This window comes from Nuphar pumila, chromosome 15 (genome assembly GCF_984573655.1).
Source record: "Nuphar pumila chromosome 15, dmNupPumi1.hap1.1, whole genome shotgun sequence".
In the NCBI taxonomy this organism is placed as follows: domain Eukaryota; kingdom Viridiplantae; phylum Streptophyta; class Magnoliopsida; order Nymphaeales; family Nymphaeaceae; genus Nuphar; species Nuphar pumila.
In genome coordinates, this window is record NC_143263.1 from 23,769,934 (window position 1) to 23,790,382 (window position 20,449).

Below are 20,449 nucleotides of genomic sequence, written 5' to 3' on the forward strand. Positions count from 1 at the left end.
GTCTGTGTTGCCTTTTATGGCTCTATCACGATGTCTGTAATACTCAGATTTTTTTAAGTAGATGTTATGGTAATATTAGATATTCATAAAGGAAAACCTAATTCTTCTCAAAAAGGTATAAAAAAAAAACGAGAAACCTAATTGCTTTTGTACGTTTGAGACACATCCCGTTGCTCTTGGTCTAATTTTTCTGCAAAAGCTTATAATCATCAACTGCTGTCTTTCAATTAATTTTTCTTTTTAAGATTGTAAGATGCAGTCCTTGTTATGCATTGATTTTTTTATTGCTATCTCATTTCACATCAGTGAGTTGTAATTAGGGATGGCAGTGGACCAGGGGAAAGCGGAGCCCCGCCCCGTTTGGACCGGGGATGAAGGGCATGAAACGGGGATGAAGGTTAAAATCCATCCCCGTGCGGGGATGGAGGCGGGGATGGACTTATGCTTTCCCCCACCCCATCCCCGTCTCGATCCCCGCCCCACCCCACCCCACCCACAATCCTTCTAAGGGATGACACTAGATCGAGGGGAAATGGGGCCCCGCCCCACCCCCGTTTGGACTGGGGATGGAGGACATGAAACGGGGATGGAGGTGGGAGTGAAGGTTAAAATCCATTCCCGTGCAGGGATGGAGGTTCGGATTTTGAGACGGGGCGGGGGTGGAGACTTTGTATCCCGCCCCGCCCCGGTCCATTGCCATCCCTAGTTGTAATCATCAGCTGCTTTCAATTAATTTTCCTTTTTAAGATTGCAAAATGCATGTGGTCCTTGTCAAGGCATATATTCAGTTCATTTTTTTCAGTTAGCTTAGGGTCCATGTTGATTTGATAGACATTTGTTTCATTTGCTCCAGATATCTGATTGTCTTATTTTCCTTTTTCATAAGTATGGGAAGCAATGCTTATTGAAATGACCTCCAATGTTGCCTAATTTCTGTTTATTTTCTGACTCCAGAGATATCTCAAGTAACACTCTCAATGGATCTATTTCTACATCAATTTGAAACTTAGTGAAACTTTCAAGGCTGTAATTATCCTACCAATGGTTTTATTCTAGCCTGTTTAATGGTTTTCTGATATATCCTCGCTAACTTATTGATAATTTATTCAGCAACCTTTCTACGAATTTTTTGGTAGAAAAAATACTGAGGGTGCTCTCAGTAATTTCACTCACGAATCATAAGTAATTTTAGGATTTTCATCAAAATATTGCATGAAAATTCAATATATATATTCAATTTCTCACTTGATTTAAGTGAGGAAACTCTTACCTTATGCAAAGATCAAAAGAAAAACACTAATGGATGGAGAAAACGTGGATGACCGAAGAAGATGACCTTCTTTTCCTCTCTTTCTATCTTTTTTTTTTCCTTTTTCCTTCTCATTCTTTCTTCCCCCCCCCCCCCCCTTCTAAATGGGTTGAAGATGGAGGGTTTCCCTTTTTGGGACTCTCACACCCACTTTTCTAAAATTTTGAAATTCTTTTATTTTGTTGACTTTTCAAAGTTCAATTTTAAGTAGACTTTCTAAAACCTTCTTAAGTCTTTTTAAGCCTATATAAGGACTCTATTAAGAAGTCCTAAACAACCAAACAAATAAAATTCAGAATTAAATAAAATTAATTAATTATTAAATATTAAGTAATAAATAAATATTCAGAAGATTCCAAAAGTTGCTTTATTAACTTGGAAGACTTCTTAAAATTAATTAACTTCAATTTAAAGGTATCTAATAAATTTAAAATTGGAAATTCGTTAAGCATGGATTTAGATCTGGATCTGAATCCAAGATTCAAATCCATCTCAAAAAATCTAAATGGGTCTAGGGTTGGATCAAATCTAAATTAATATGGATCTTGGGTAGAATTCAGATCCATATTAATTTGGATCAAATGCATTAGATCCAGTCTGATCCACATCCGGATCTGAACTGACAAATTGTTTTTTTTTAAACGTGATTTTTGGGCCAACCATACCTGAATCTAAAAAAACAAAATATCATTACGCTCAGAATTTTGAGACGCATCCAACGATATATAACTCGAATTTCGGTTTCGAAATTCGCCTGAATATAACTCAAATTTTGCTTGAATTTAAAGATTGAAAATAAAACTTTTTCTCACATTTCGATTGGCTTATCTCGACCTTGTCGATGGGACCTGGGTCAAGCCCAGACTCAAAAGCATCGATCTAAAATTGAGATTTTACCAATTTTTTTTTTATACTCAACCTAATTTTTAAAAAATCTCAAAATAACTAAATATGAAAATACGCGATATTAAACATATAACAAATGTTTAACATCATTTATCTTTCCTTGTAGGCAAGCAGTCAATATTCAGTTCACTGCATTTTGGCAACAAATACCTCTACCATTGATCTCAATTTGGTTGGTGCAAAAACCCATTCTCAAGATCGTATTGTGGGGGCACATTTCTTCAGGTAAATGTTTTCTTTATTTTCCTAAGTAAGATGCATCCTCAAACTTTACGATATAAGTTCATATAGGCACACAAAAGTTGACCGCACCAATATTTTTTTATTCTTTGTAATGTGCTTGCAACATAATTTTCTAAACTTAGATGTTCTCAAAATAAATGTAAAATGGCACAACTCAGGTGTAATTCATTATAGTGTCTTCATAACTTTTTGTTTGCATTATTACTCTTAAAGAAAAAAATCTGGGGTTTAAATTTGTAAAAAGAAAAAATTAGTCAATGCCAAAGATAAATATCGTCGGATTTTTAAAAAAAGCTATAGTCAATGTTGATGATATAAATATCATCGTTGATATTACATATAGTCGACGATAATTATCGTCAGCTATTTGAACATATATACATTTTCAATATATATACGACAATAATTATTGTCAACTTTAACACATAATCAATGATATTTATCATCGGCTATTTGAGCATATATAATTTTTCAATATATATACGACAATAATTATCGTCGACTTTAACATATAAACGATGATATTTATCGTCAGCTATTTGAACATATATAATTTTTCAATATATATACAACAATAATTATCATATACTTTAACATATAAATGATGATATTTATCGTAAGCTTAAAATAAGATAGGCAACGATAATTATCGTTGATTTTAACTAACATAGATGAAAATATTTGTACATGTCATCGGCTATTTGAACATATATGATTTTTCAATATAAATATGACAATAATTATCATGGTCTTTAATAGAGAACCGATGATAAATATCATTGTTGCTATTAAATATAGTCGACGATATTTATCATTGAATTTAATTACTATAACCGCCGATAATTATCATCATCTATTTCAACATATATGATTTTTAATATATATATGATGATAATTATTGTTGACTTTTAATATATAACCGACAATATTTATTGTCAATGTTAAATAATAAAGGTGATGATATTTTTTGTCAATTTTAACTACCATGTATCGTTGGCTATTTTAACATATATGATTTATAATATCAGTATGACAATAATTATCGTCACCTTTAAGAACACACCATCGTTGATATTAAATATAATTGATGATATTTATTGTCAAATTTAATTAATATAACTGACGATATTTATCGTCAAATTTAATTACTATTGCCGACGTCATTCTAGAGCCTGTTTTATAATGACTATATCAAATCATCGAAGTTGTTTTTATTAATACGATATATAAATATCATCGAAAGTATTAACATAAACGATCGTAAAAAGCTGACACATTTGGCGACAATATTTATCATTGTTTATATTATTGGCCACCATAATTCATAAATAAGCGACGATAAATATCGTTGGCAATGACTTGTTTTTTTGTAGTGATACTCAGACCCGATAAGAACTACATGAACCAAACTTAGACCATACCCAATAAAATAATATTTTTCATCATTTTTATATCAAAAAATTATTGGTCTTAATCAAAACTCGGGTCGGGCCTAGGTCTAGTATAAAATTTCACAAACTATACTCGGGTCCATGTATTTATTACACCTTTGGGTCCTGACCTGGGTCTTAATTGGGTCTTCTTATTTGTCACCATACCCAGACCCTATAGAGTTTGGTCCAGGTCGGTCCGGGTAAAACCCACCCGTTGACACCCCCACCCACAATGGTCAGTTTTGACAAAAATAGGTTTTATGGCCGTCAAAAAGTCTGAACGCTAATTTAGCTTCTGAGGACCTGGACCTTGATCCATCCAATTGGATCCAGTAAATTTACATTTTCTTTTCTTCTTTTCTTTTGTGGGATAAGCTAAATTTACATCTTTTCATGCTCGTAAAAACAACAGCACAACAACAACAACTACGCCTTCATCCCAAAACAATTGGGGTCGGCGATATGAACCAAAAAAGAAAATCATTCTGGGTCTTCCACATGAATCCTTCTCCTCCAATCATTTATATCCAATGTCATGTCCTCAGTGAGGTTCAAAGCATTCATATCCTTTCCTATCATCTCCATCCAAGTCTTCTTAGGCCTACCCCGACCTCTTTTAACTAATATATTTTCTCATTTCTCCATCCTTCTAACTGGAGCATCATTAGGTCTTCACCAAACATGTCCAAACCACCGTAAACGATTCTCTCTCATCTTATTTTCAATGGATGCAACGCCTACCTTCTTACGTATCTCCTCGTTTCGAATCTTATCTTTTATTGTATTTTCACACATTCATCTAAGCATACACATCTCAGCTATACTCATTTTTTGAATATGATGTCTCTTGGCAGCCCAACATTTCGTACCATATAGTAAAGCGAGCCTAATTGTCGTCCTATAAAACTTTCCCTTCAACCGCAATGGCATTCTACGATCGCACAACACTCCAGTTGCACTTTTCCATTTCATCCATCCAACCTTTATCCTATGATTTACATCTTCATCAATTTCTTCATACTTTTGAATGATATATCCCAAATATTTGAAACAGTCATCCACCGGTATTTTTTGCTCACCAAGCTTCACTACACTCCCATCACTACTTCGTTGCTTACTAAACCGACATTCTATATATTTTGTCTTACTCTTACTCAACTTAAAACCTATTGCTTCCAATGTCTGTCTCCATACTTCTAACTTAGCATTAACCCCAGCTCTAGACTCATCAATCAAAACAATATCATCAACAAACAACATACACCACGGCACATTTTCTTGAATTGATCTTGTAAGCTCATCCATCACTATAGCAAATAGGAAATGGCTTAATGCAGATCCTTGATGTAACCCAACCGTTATAGGAAAATTGGTTATCACCCCTCCACAAGTGCGAACATTGGTTACTACTCATTTGTACATATCTTTAATTATACTAATGTACTTGAGAGAAACACCTTTCTTCATCATTGTCCACTAGAGAACATCCCTAGGTACTCTATCATATGTTTTCTCCAAATCAATAAAAATCATATGCAAATCTTTGTTTCTCTCTCTATATCTCTCAATAAGTTGTCTAAGAAGATGTATAGCTTCCATAGTTGATCTTCCAGGCATAAAACCAAATTGATTCTCCGATATCATGATAACCTTCCTCAACCTATACTCAATCACCCTCTCCCAAAGTTTCATAGTATGACTCATGAGTTTTATACCACGATAGTTTGTGCAATCTTGTATATCACCCTTATTCTTATATAGAGGCACCAAAGTACTTTTCCTTCACTCATTAGGCATCTTATTTGTCTGCCAAATTTTGTTAAAAAGATTTTTCAACCATTCTAAATATTTCTCACCCAAGCATTTTCAAGCCTCGATAGGTATACCATTTGAGCCAACTGCCCTTCTTGATTTCATGCTCGTAAAAAACACAAGAGAAATTGGGCGTTCTATTGAATCCATATACAAACAACTGTGACCCGGACTGGACCAATTTTTGGATCTGGTTTTCTTCAATGATGGATTTGAATACATAGGATCTTAACAAGTACTTAACAAGCCCATGCCAATTCATATCCAGACCCAGTCTGTCGCCACTTGCCCCTATCGTGTTTGGGACCAAAACCACAACTGTTTGTGGGCTCGACCCATTTGTAATCCCAACAAAGTCCACACCGTATTTATTATCTTAAAAAAGCCAATTGTAGTTAATTATCGACTCACTTTCCCAACTAAACCAGATTGAAAGGTAAACAAGCTCATTTATGTAATTTCAACCGCAAATCTGTTTTCCCCACCGCCACACGGTCACCGTCGGCTCGCGGCATCCTCGTGTCCTCTTTAGTAGTATGGGGCCCACTTTTCCTCATTTGAGAAAAGGAAGGATAAAGTCAAGGCTCTAATCTGATTCGAAATCAGATCAGATATGGGACATGGATCCGTTCACATCCCTACTCAACTAGGGATGGTAGTGGACCGGGGGAAAGCGGAGCCCTGCCCTGCCTTGCCCCGTTTGGATAGGGGATGAAGGGCATAAAATTGGGATGGAGGTTAAAATCCATCCTCGTGCGAGGATGGAGGCAGGGACGGACTTACAATTTCCCCCACTCATCCCGATCCCCACCTTGCCCCGCCCCACTTCATCCCCAATCCTTCTAAGGGATGACAATAGATCGAGGGGAAACGCCCCCCCGCCCTGCCTCACCCCCGTTTGGACCAGGAATAGAGGACATGAATTGGGAATGGAGGCGGGGGTGGAGGTTAAAATCCATCCCCGTGCTAGAATGGAGGTTCGGATTTTGAGATGGGGCGGGGGGGGGGGGGGGGGGGGGGGGAGGGCTTGTCCCCTGCCCCGCTCCATTGCCATCCCTACTATTCACACGTCACCATTTATGCCAATACAACAAAATGGATTTGGGTCAGCAGGATAACCAAACAATGCATATAGTGGCCAACTCTTCTCCCTAATCAGTTAGATAGCCAAGGGCCTCAAAGACCCATTTGTATGGTAATTCCCTATCTGATCCGATTAGGCTGATCGGGTTTGGTATTGGATACAGTATGCCAACGGATCGGAATGGTGTCCACTTTTGCTTTGTGATTCCAAGGAACCTTTGAGTCCAGTTTTGGTTTCTTGAGTTCCAAACTTGGATCGTGATAATAAAGCAAACCAATTTGACCCAGACCCACTAGGTTAGATTTGCATGGGACCTATATCCAACTGAGTCAGATGTGCATCTATGTGCTAGTGATGCAAATAAGTTGGATGTGGGATCAAGCAAGGTACCGAATACAAATTCAAATTTTAGGCAGTAGGTACGGATCCAAGTCCAGATCCAGCTAGACTGGATGTAAAGGAGTTGAATATGGATCCGTATTTTGTTTTATAGTTCTGACTACGATTAAATAAAAAGTTTAAAATCAAAGGATTTATGTGTAAAAGCTCAAACGGACCAGATTCGATCTTTGATAGGAAATTTGAATCTAGATCTTTATCCAAATCCAAAAAATGTCCAACCAATTATATAAGGTCAGAATCCCATTTGAATACACATTAGAATTTTATTTTATGACCGGTATCTGAAAATAACGTCGGATTTGACTCGGATATATGACCAAACACGGCCCAATTAGACGAAGCACAGAACAATTAAGTTGGATTTGCTCAGGACCCATATCCAACTGAATCAGCTGCGATCCAACCCATTCACATCAAGGTGCGTCTCATACCGCCATACGCACCATTCTCAGGGGCATTTCAATAATTTTCTGACCTCCCCCTCTCTTTATGACACCACTCCTCTCCCAGCCACCCACAAACGCAACGAAGCAACCTATCTCTCTCTTTCTGTGAGAATGGAGACAAGATAGGAGGCCGGAGAGGCCCTTCTGGCTACTCTCAATCGAACCATTCGGCTGGGCGGGGCCTACGCCATTCGACCTGGACGATGCGCTCACCATCCCAGCCTACGAGCCCGGTGGCCCACGGTCGGATCCTTCGCCGGAGCTGTCGGTCTCTCTCATGCCCACCGTCTGCTGCACCGGCATCTGCGCGGTCTGCATGGAGGAGTTCGCTGTCGGCACGTGCGGCAAGATGATGCCGTGCTCGCACGTGTACCACGAGGGATGCATCTCCACGTGGCTTGCCGGGGGAGGCTCGTGCCCGCTCTGCCGCAGCCGGAACCGGCCTGAATGATGTCGCGGCGGTGGCCCTCCGCCGGGAGGACGGCTTCCTAAGGCTCAAGATGGCAGAGAGCTTAATTCTGTTGACGATTATGCCCTCAGAGTGTTATCCTCCTAGCGGGTTTCTCCTCACATGACGTGGGGAAAGAAACGGCACGCTATGCAAACGAGGACCAGGCGATGGCAGATTTGTTAATTACGTTGTTTGTTTGTCTTGTTATTTAAAGATCAATGAGATGTGATTTCGTTGAATATGACTGGGCTGGCCTTCAATTTGGACATGGATCAAAGCATTGAATCCGCTTGAGAAAATCTCCAAAACCCCGTTTGTTTGATGTTAAGTAAATGGATCGACGGTACCGGTTTTGGAATGAAGGATCGGCAGGCGCAGATTTAAAACCTAAATAATGTCATAGTTTTTTTCTTTTTTTTAAGTCAAGCTGGGACCCCTTCCTGTTATACAACTATACCATTGGGATTTGAACTTGCAACGTCTCAAAACAAGATGATGTGCACTAGATGCTCCTACCGGAGCCCCGTTGTTCTAAATAATATCATAGTTATGAAGACCCCTATCAGTTATACAACTATACCGTTGGGTTTTGAACCTGCAACGTCCCAACACAAGGTAACGTGCACTAACTGATCCTACCAGCTCAAGAGCTTTTCAAAAGCTGGGAAGCTCGCCTTTTATGAAACTCAAGCAACACATCTTTCATGCATCCAAAACTTCACAAAATGCTCTCTTTTGAGAATGAAATATTGGTTTTGTTTAATATGAAATATAACTTAATGATATTAGAAATGTGTTTTTCGTATTAGAATATAATAAAACTTGCATATATGGTGTGTATTTTTCAGCCATACCCAAATCTGATCCCAGACCTGAGTCAAAAATTGGTGTAGTCTGGGTGTAATTCTTAGACACAACTAAAAACTGGTCTATTGAAGATCTGACCCTGTACATATCCAAAACCGTTAACCTATTTCCAGTAGTATAGGAACCTAGACTCAAATTAGATGGGCTGGAGTTTGGGTTTGGGTCTAACTTTTATACCCAATTCAAAGTCCAGTCTGATAAGACCTGACCCAGTTATACCGAATCAGATGATATGTCAAAACACAAATCTTTTGTGTTTCAAAATCTCCGATGTCTGTGGCGCTTATGTTTGTGTACTTATGAAAAGCTCTGCAGTTTGGAGAATGAAGAGTGGTGATAAAGATCAAGAAACGGTGGTGATATGAAAATGCAAAAAAAAGGTTTGTCTTTTGACATATCACCTGACCCGACTTCCACTCGTACATGTCAGCCTGCATTTGTGAATATGATATCAGAGTAAACATGATTAACTAAATTCAATGGCCTTTGAAAAACTGTAAGAATGGAATCAAACTAACACAATACTCTCTTTTTGGGGGCAAATGGGACGAGCAGACCATGTTTGACCTTAGTTCGATGGGAAAACCAGCTAGTCAAGCAAAGTGGATCCCAGTGTAGAAGACCTCGATATGTACTCATATCTAAATATGACTTACTCATATTTAAATCCGTTATACCAAGGGATTTGGGCGGATCCAAGCATTACTACATAGTCCAATGTCAAAGACCAGTTCGAATTGTGGAATACTCAAATCCAAGTTTTGTGATCCAAGCAAATGATGAGGACCCATTCCTTGTATATTCAGATCTATAAGTTTCATCCTTTACAATGGGACCCACCTTGAGGTACTAGGTCAGCATTTTACAATATCCTCCTCACTCGTGTACCACATTTAGTATGAGGCGTTACTTAATTTAGCATTTGGGACTCCAATCCAGTTTGGTGTTAGACAAGATGGAACCAGACTTGTTTGGACCAACTTGAATTCATGAGACAATCCAGCTATGTGGGCTTACTAGCTAGGATGGTCAACATCCCACTTGGGGGAAGCCTTGGTAGATGCGAGAAAGAAGAAAAGAGGAGCTGAAAATTTGTGCCCCTAATTTTGGCTAAGTCAACAAGGTCTTACCTATTCTTAGGTAAGGGCACGGGAGGTGTTACCTAGCTTTAGGGTGTGGTCAAATAGTCTTCTTCTATTTTCTAAAGCGTATATTTTTCTTGGAAAGAAGGTAAGAGCAATTGCTTTATGGCCTACTCTTCTTTCTTCATTTTTTACAGCAAGCTCACGATGTCATTTACAACACCGGTCATGTGCTTTCCAGCCATGCATCTTTCAACAATAACCCGCTTGGTGTTGGGCTTTCTCTTGGTGATTTAATTGGCTAACTAAGACAGAGTTTTTGTTTGGAATCGAGACTTGATTTTTCTGAGCTAGCATTAGGGTGACCCGGGCTTGCTCCGATACCAAGTTGTTACATTCTTGGTGGGCCCACAAAAATTTGGGTTTAAACCTAGGTCTGAGTTAGGTTGGATGAGTCAAACATGGTCAGGTTTAAGACTGGTTCTGTTTGGTTCTGATAGGTTTTAGGAAAAAGATAATTTCTCACAAATGGTTAAACAAAAATGATTGATTTTTTAGGATAAACTTCTAGACATATGGAAGGATAGGGCCTAATTTTACGGGGTTCGGGAGTTATGAGCTTGTGAACAAGGTACAAGGTTCAAATTGGGTATGCACTGAGTTTTGGGTTCAGTAAAGTTCAATAAAAATCACAGTTTTCTCTACTGGGATACAGTATGAGGCTGATTTTTGGAGGATAGCTTGGGGACACGTGGGGGGCACCTATGGTTAAAAATTGAGGGTAAGAAGACTAGGTTAGAGAGATTTGACTTAAAAATTTGAATCAAATTTTGTTGTTTAATACATGCATAATAAGTTGGGTTTTTCAAACCGGTTCGAGTATAAGGATTGCAAACACTAATGCAGGTTTAACTTAGTAGGACTTAGAGGAGGTTGGAAAGGTATGCTACAAGTCTCAAGTTTCAAGAAGTTGTTTAAATACAGGATGATACAGTAAGGGTTCGGTCACAACCGAACTCGGATCCATTTTCCACACTTAGCTTGGGACAAGTACCAAGGGTTAGACTAAAGAGGCTCTAAATTTGATACAGCAGGGTTGCAGAGAGAGAGAGAGAGAGTTCTATTATAGAGGATGTGAAGTAGGGAAAGAGAAGACTAGAGGTCCTTGAGAGGGAGAGAGACGACTTAGAGAGGGAAGTTGATTTCTATTTCATTTCTTGACATGCATAGCACAAAACAATGAGGTATACAATTGCTGCAGATAAGGTATTTACACCTCTCTACAAGTTTCCAATACAATTTAATGCCAATGTGTGTCTATACGAGAGAACTACCTACCTCATTTTATGCCCGTTAAGGTGAGCGGGAGACATTTTAGAGAAAGAAAGAGAGTAAGTTTCTAAATGTTATGATAATTAAATAATTAGAGAGAAAGCGGTGGGGGAGAGAAAAAGAAAAGTTATAAATGATAATTAATTTTCTTATAAATTACAATGTGCCATGTAATTGAGACTTCCTTCCTCATTAAACCTTTATGCAAATATTCCAGAAAATTTTTAATTACATTCTTAATTCACATGACAAGAATGTCATTTAAAACAAAGTTATAATTTATCCAATTTTTTGCACCTGATACCTTGCTTTTGCTTTTATAATATATATATATATATATATATATATATATATATATATATATATATATATATATATATATATATATATATATAGAGAGAGAGAGAGAGAGAGAGAGAGAGAGAGAGAGAGAGAGAGAGAGTATTGGCTACCTCTAGAAAACACCCATTCTTTAATATTTTTCAGTTTTTTTATTCAAGCCTACGGATATGATCTATATTGTTTGCTTAGTCAAAAACTTGTTTTAGATGATCCAGCATGTATAAGAAAATTCCCTAAGGGCTATAAAATGCAACGATACACAAAGTTTCTAGTTTTCAATTTTTAAGAAAATCATACTTTTATGTGGAAACCACCCAATCCAAATTATATTTCTTAGTAAATGGACCATGATTAATGCATCCATAGGGTCAAATTGGCCAAGTAAAGCTCACATCTAGGAGTTACAACTAGAAAATTAACACATACTCTAGAGTGTAGCCAATATTTTGATGTCGAATTGGCCTAAAACTGGCAGGATTGCAGTAACGACACTGACTGGTAAGGGTGGCAATCGGGTCGGGTTGGCGGGTTGGTGGGTCAACCCGGCGGGCTGGCAGGTCAGCACACCTCAACCCAAACCCGACCCATTTAATAAACAGGTCGGCTGTGGCAAACACGAACCTGACCCGTTTATTAAATGGGTAACCCGACACGACCCGCCAACCCGTTTAATAAACAGGTTGGGTCGGGTAAACGGGTTGGCGGGTTGGCGGGCGGGTCAGGTAAATGGGTTGGCGGGTGGGTTCGGGTAAACGGGTTGACCCACCTGCCTAACCCGTTTATTAAACGGGTCAGCCGAGTTGGCGGGTTGGCATACCCCTAACACGAACCCAACCTGTTTAATAAACGGGTTAGGCGAGTCGACCCGTTTATTAAACCGGTTAGTTTAAGCCAAACCTGAACCCGCCTAAGAGGCGGGTTGGCCGGTCGCGGGTCGTGTCAGGTTTTGCCACCCCTACTGACTGGTGCCCCTTACCTTTTGCAGACCAATCCGACATTTGAATGGTGCCAGTGAAAAGACATGATGCCTCTAGGTTAAAGCAAGGTTAAAGTCGACCAATCTATCAAGACAAAGAGAACTGTTCAAATGGCATACTGTTTTTGGGTTTCCAGGCGAAGCAACATCAGTTATTGAAAGAGGAGATTATGCTTTTCAAAATGGCAAATTTTGACTTAATCATTGCGAGAAAGTATTTTATGGGCTTAGCTATGCACTTAGAATGTACCAAATCAGCCCCTCTCTCTCTCTCTCTCTCTATATATATATATATATATATATATATATATATATATATATATATATAGAGAGAGAGAGAGAGAGAGAGAGAGAGAGAGAGAGAGAGAGCAATTAGTGCATCTTATGCAATTTAGGGGTTTGGTATGGACTACATTAAGTGTTTGGGGTAATTCACATATAGGTGAAGTAATTGGTCCATCTTATGCAATTTGATTACGGGTTTGGTATGGATTATATTAATTTTTGGGATAATTCACATATAGCAAATTTATGTTTAGCGGCCTTAGGTTTTAAATATTAAAGGTGGATGCCTAAACGTTTGAGTTTCTTTATTATTCACCTAACTCTTGAAAATGACCATCTTAATATTTTTTTCTTCCTTTAATGATGAATGTAGTCTGTACTTTGTAGCATACTGCTTTTGTGGCTATACTTAAGGGGAAATAGGTAATTGCATAGAGAAAAAGTAACTTTGGTGGTCATGTGGGTAATTTCTTGAAAGGTTAGGCATTTATCTTAAAATTTTTAAACCATAGCCAGCTAAATATAAATTTTGTGCATTGTAATAACATACACAATTGATTTTGGGACATTATATGCACTTGAAAATGGCTTTCTTTGTAATTCTTTTATCAGGCTTTTTTTTTTATCATTTGCTTAAAAATACGTAATGACAAATATATCCTTCATTTAAGACGTGTGCCCCTTCCCTAACCTCTCACCCCTTCTTTCAGTGTCTGCTCACCCGTGAGCATATACCCACCAAAAAAATCACTGGATAATTAACCATAATGCTTTATCAAAGCGTATGTTCAAACCGTCATGAGAAAAGGAAAGAAATATACATATATTGACTAAGAATTCTAGGATTTGCTTATTTGTTGTGCCCATATAAAAATTGCATATATTGAAAACTGAAAAATTTATGGCCATCCTTCTAGAGAAATCATTGTCACTATTTCATTCAAGTCATCCAGGTGAAAATCTGGAGAGGAGAAAAGGAGAGAAAAAACTGCTAAAAAAAGAGAAAGAAAATGACATCTGGATTTGTGAATCAAACAAGGGAATCAGCTTTCTGTTCGCCGATGATCAAGGCACAATACAATCTGAATGTGGTTTGAGTTTCATGGAAATGAGTCTTCCTAATGAAGACCATACGTTTACATCCTTAAGAGCAAGTTAATCAGTATTCTTGACACTGCACTTGCACGTCATACTGTTATGCAAAATTTCAAAAAAGATTTCCTAAAGATTCAAGTACACTTGCATTCCGGAGGAGTATCCCACAAACCACATCTCACATTTATGTCCTCCAAAATGAACTAGCTTGACTCTCTTCAGGTGATGGATCATTCATTATGGAAACTTGTGGGCTTTCCATAAGTTCAGGTGAGGAATTCTAGAACAATCAACTTGAAAGGTAGAAAGCTGATGAAAGGATCAAATCCTACCCAAAGCATTCAACAGACAAATGAAACTGTAGGTAAGCAGATGGTCTGAGTGAAGCCCTGTTCTGACGATTTCCCGATGGCTGGAGACCTTGATAGAGCAGCGACATGTTTCTGGTGGGTACACGATCATGGGTGAACAACCATTGAAAGAAGGAGAGAGAGAGAGAGAGCAGCCATTAAATGAAGGGGAGATATGTTAGGGAAAGGGCACATGTCTTAAAGAAATGATAGATTTGTCATTACTTTTTTATGCTAAAAAGAGTATTTTTAAGCAAATAACAAAAAAACTCGATAAAAGAATTACAAGAAAACTATTTTCAAGAGCATATAGTGTCCCAAAATCAACTGTGCATGTTATTAGAATGCACAAACGATCGTGCATTCTAACACTTCTTATCCTAGTTTTTGATGTTCTCTTGCATGTTTTGTAAATCAAACCCTAAAAATGTGATTTCTATCATTTATTCAGTGGAAATCAATCAATGGTTCGTATTGCACTGAAAATTTTTCAGTTAAGATAGTTGGATAGTGAGGTCACACTATCATAATTAAGGGATCTCAAGTTTGTGTGTGTGCGTGCATGCTTTGTTACATCATCACCACTGTCTTTTTTTTTTTTTTTGAGAGAGAGAGACATCATCACCATTGACATTTTTTATGAAGCCACATCCCACGTATGTATGTTATTTCCCCTCTTGCATATATTTAATCTGTCTGGGAATAAAGCCTAAAGAAAGTGCATGAGCTATAGAAAAGAAATCAACATGCAAGAAAAAAGTCGACACTTGACAGGATTCTCACAATCAATGGTCCAATGAGTGCGTTTGTGAATTTCCTTCTTTTTATCAAATGGAGAACACACGTCCCATCATTTGATATTGAGTGGGTTCCGTCCTACCTTCAATTCTAGACCTCCAACCAATAGCTAGGATTGGTCCACACTTTCTCTTGGATAGAGCCGACTGATCTTGGCCGTCCTGATGCATGCATCAGCAGGATGGCTAGAATGGAGGTTGGATCCTATGTTAAAAAGGATGGGATCCTTTTTGTATAAAATTTGAACATAGTTCTATCCCTAATTTTGATGTTAATGGCTTATCCATCATGTGACAAACTTAATGCTTTCTGCGACATAATAATAGAATCAAACAATTTAACATCAATGCATTGATTCATACCATTTATGTCATATCAATGTAAAAATACAATCATTGATATCACCATTCAGAATCTGTTTCCTACTAATCAGGTTTGGAAGTAGGTTTTGGTCTGCCACGAGAAAGTGAGAAAATGGCATAGTCAATCAAGTATATAATATTTCCATATGAAAGTCTCCTTCCCCTAACCAACTGACCTAAGTCTCTATGTTAAAAAAAGGGAAAAGAACAAAGAGACTGATTTATTTACAATGAACGAATACGAGAGGTTAACATGTATAATTGTATATACATAGATTTTCGCTGACCAACTGGCTTGGAAAATCAACTATGATGTGAATGCGACACTGGGACATGGACCTTGACCCATCCAAGTGGATCCAGTAATTTTACTTGTTTTATGCTGGTAAAAAAGCACAAATTAAAGAAACAGGGATATATATGGACCCAGCCTATTCTCGATCTGGATCTGGTTTGCTTCAATCTTGGATTCGTATACATAGGATCATAACAAGCCTAGACATTAAGGACACAAAATTCGGGTTGGGTCCCCATTAGCCCGAGTTAAGCATGCATTAACCCATAGGACTAATTAGTCCTATCGGCCACTTCTTGTCCGTGTGTCCATAGTTACCAGAAGCGCGCTTCTGAAGTGTGGGAGCACCATGCTTCCTCCAAAAGCAAGAAGCATGGGAAAACTTGCTTGTCAAATCACTTCTTTCTCGCATGGCTCTCGTTTCTTTCTTGCTTTTCCTTTTTCCTCCTTTCTTGTTTTTTGTATTTTTTATGTTATTATTTACTTTTTATTTTCCCTTGCTTCCCACTTGTTTCCTTCATGTTTCTTTTTTTTTTTGTTTCTCACATGCTTCCACAATCCTTTTCTAAAATAAATATGGCTTCATGCTTCGTACTACTATTTATCACTGAGACTTATCTGCTTTCGCGCATTAATTATGCATGGCTTGTCATCTCTATTTTGCTTATTGGTAACTATTGTGTGGCCTTACCACCCAGGTGGTATCCCATGTGGTAAGCAGGGTTCTGTGCCAAGCCGATGGCCCAGGTTCGAATCCCTGGGCCACATGGGGCCTTAAGAGACATCTGGTAGGGGGTCTGCCTAACCCCAGCTTGCCTTTCAAAAGAAAAAAAAATACTATGGTGTGGCATTACCACCGATGTGGTAAGCGGGGTCATGTGGGGCTCAGGATCGAATCCCTCTGCCTACTGCTGTTCTTCTGCTAGGGGTCCACCTAACCCCTGCTTGCCTTTAAAAAAAAAAAAAAAGATTTGGTATACACGGTGTTAAAAAGTGTCTTAAAAATGAGCCAATTACACTTATTCTCAACTACCAGTGGGGCTTTGGCTGGTTGGTATGAGCTGTCGGTGCGTGGGACGTTGCAGGTTCAAAACCGCAGTGGTACGATTGGATCATAATAACTGATGAGCAAAAAAAAAACACTTATTCTCAGCTATACCGGATAAGGCAGGGTTGGCGTAATTCTTCAACGTGGACAAGAACATTTGTGTAATTTTGTACCGAATAATAATTCCTCACCGTCGGCTCACGGCGTCTCAAGCCGGCCCTTTTACAAAACCTCACGGCGTCGGATGATGACAACTTTGACCTTTGACTTCTTGAAAAGGACAAACTCTGGGCCCACTTTCCGTTTTCTAATGAAGTAAAAGAAAAGAAAAGGTCAGGAATACGCCAACCCTGGATCGTGATAAGCAAACCCGAACAGATCTTCAAAACTCTCACTAAACGGGTTGGATCCATTGATTGTTACAGGCATTGCCAATCCAGTCAAATGACAGCATACAGTTCCCTGCCACCTATAAGATTAGCAGATCCGGTTTGGTGGGACGATTCTCGAACCAATCGGATAAAGGCAACCAACCAAATCCATCGATCGAATATTGTACACAGGAAGGTCTCGAGAAATTAATCCTCGAATTCAATTTTGGTATCTCCAGTCCAGTGCTAACCTTGGATCGTGATAAGCAAACCCTAGATTTACTTTCAACGTTATAGCATAGCATGTATGCCCCCACATAGCCATATGCATATTCAACAAATTTGCAAAACATGGGCTCTTTTGTCAAACTTGCTTAGCAAAGAGACATTAATGTACTCGTGCAATCATATGCCTTTAGATAATTATAATTAAGGTGCTAGACAAACAATTCATGATGCAGCGATTTATATTACATCAGCTTCATAGGCAACATATTTATAATATGCACTATTGTATGAAAAACCCTACTCTAAAGAAAAATAAGGGAACATATCTCATATTCATCGTGGCTAGTGTACTTTCAACAATGTGCATGTAAGTTCATTTTGCTAAGGTGTTCGAAGACAAGATACCATTCTATTAACCCCATTCTCCTAGATTACTACTTTATCGTGAGATCGAGTTGATGTTTAGAACAACACTAGTGTAAAGAGTGTCATATTGTATGTCACCTGTTAAGTTTGTAGAGCTAAAGAAGCAGTTGCAGGAGTTTCTTTATAAGGGGTTTATCAGACCGAGTGTGTCATCTTGGGGTGCACCAGTCTTGTTCGTCAAAAAGAATGATGTCTCAATGAGGCTATGTATCGACTACCGAATGTTGAATCAAGTAACAGTGAAGAACAAACACCCTTTATCCAAGATAGATGACATGTTCGACCAATTATGTATAACAAAAGTATTCTCAAAGATTGACCTTCGATCGAGATATCATCAGTTATGGATTAAGGCAAAAGACATCCCAAACACTACTTTTTGATCGAGATACAAGCATTATGAGTTCTTGGTAATGTCTTTTGGACTCACAAATGTCGTAACAACTTTCATAGACTTGATGAATCGAGTCTTTCGGTTATGGTTAGTTCAATTTGTGATAGTTTTAATTGACGATATCTTGATATACTCAAAAAGTGAAGAGGAGCACAGAGAGTATTTGAGGATCATGCTGCAAACACTAAGGAAACACAAGCTTTGTGCTAAGTTCTCAAAGTGTAAATTCTGGCTAAACTAGGTCACGTTTCTTGGCCATGTTCTTTCGAGCAATGGTGTCGAAGTAGATTCGAAGAAGGTAAAAACAATGTTGTCTTGGGAGCAGCTGAAGATTGTCATAGAGATCAGTAGTTTCTTGAGATTGGTTGGATACTATCGTAGATTTAATTAGGATATTTCTTGTATAGTTGCCCAATGACCAAATTGTTGCAAAAAGGGAGTGAAGTTCGTATAAACACCTTGTTATGAGGAGACCTTCTAGAAACTGAAGAAATGGTTGACCTCAACTCCAGTACTGACTCAGCTATTAGGATCAGAAGGTTTTGTGGTTTACAGCGATGCCTTAAGAACCAGACTGGACAATGTCTTAATGCAACACGAAAATGTAATTGCTTATATTTCTAGGCAATTGAAGGTGCATGAGAAGAATTACCAGATACAAGACTTGGTGTTGGCAATTATTGTCTTTGCGCTGACGATTTGGCTTCACTATTTGTATGGAGAGCAGTTTGAGGTACTCTGTGATCACAAGAGTCTCAAATATATATTCATGCAGAAGGATCTAAACTTGAGGCAGCGTAGGTGGCTAGAATTTCTCAAAGATTATGAGTTCACTATCGCTTACAATCCGAGAAAAATGAATGTAGTGGCCGATGCGCTTAGTAGAAAGACTTTAGTTTCAGCTGCTAGTTTGATTGGACAAAGTTGTAACTTGAAGAATTCGTCAAGTGGCAGCCATTTGCAAAGAAAGCCGAGCGTATATATTGTGCAGAGATGAGAGCACAACCAGAGATCATATATCGTATTGAGGCATTCCAGTCGGATGATCCAGATTTTGAGAACATGTGTAAGAGTGCTCAGAAGCCGAATGCGCAATTCCACCATGAGGAAGATGGGGTCATCATATTAAAAAAAAATGGTGGGTTCCGAAAGCTCTCAGAGAAGAGCTGAAGAGTGAAGCACACAAATCAAAGTATTTCATTCATCCTGGTAGTACCAAGATGTTCAATGACTTGCAGAGGACTTTTTGGTAGAATGGGATGAAATGAGATATAATAAATACATGTCCAGATATCGTACTTGCCAACAAGTTAAGATCGAACACCAGATGCCTGGTGGGTTGCTACGGCCTTTGGATACCACAGAGTGGAAGTGGAACAATATCTCAATGGACTTTATCGTGGGGCTATCGAAGACCTGTCGTCATCATAATGTCATTTGGGTAGTAGTGGACTGATTCATGAAAAGTGCTCACTTTCTGCCAATCAAGGTGAATCAAACCCTTGAGAGCTTGAAAGAATTATATATCGATGAGATAATCAGGTTACACGGAGTATCACTTTCGATTGTATTAGATTGAGATTTCTGCTTCACGTCATAATTCTAACGTCAATTGCAGAAGGCTTTGGGCACCTGACTGAAGTTCAAGAGAGCTTTCCATCCATAGATTGATGAACAATTCGAGAGGACGATTCAGACTCTCGATTGAACAAATGAGCATGAACACTGAACCCTTGAAATACTTGTTAGATGCGTATAACCCTATCGTTTCTAGCTCTATGTGTGTATTGTATATACCTGACATAGACGTACTATTTGATGAGCAACATTTACCTGTGAATTTAATTCGACTTGATATGACCGAGTTCGATGTCATATTGGGTATGAATTGGTTATACGGATAGCATGCTAATGTTCTATACCAAAAGGGAAAGATTGTATTGTCTCAATCCAAAATGCTAAAAGTAGAGTTCAAACTTTTCAGACTTGCTCTGAAAGATCGGGTGATCTCTATGTTGAAGACTCAAAGAATCAACCAAGTTTGACTTGAACCCACTAGGTTGGATTTGCATAGGACCTATATCCAATTGAGTTAGCCCAATCCAACCCATT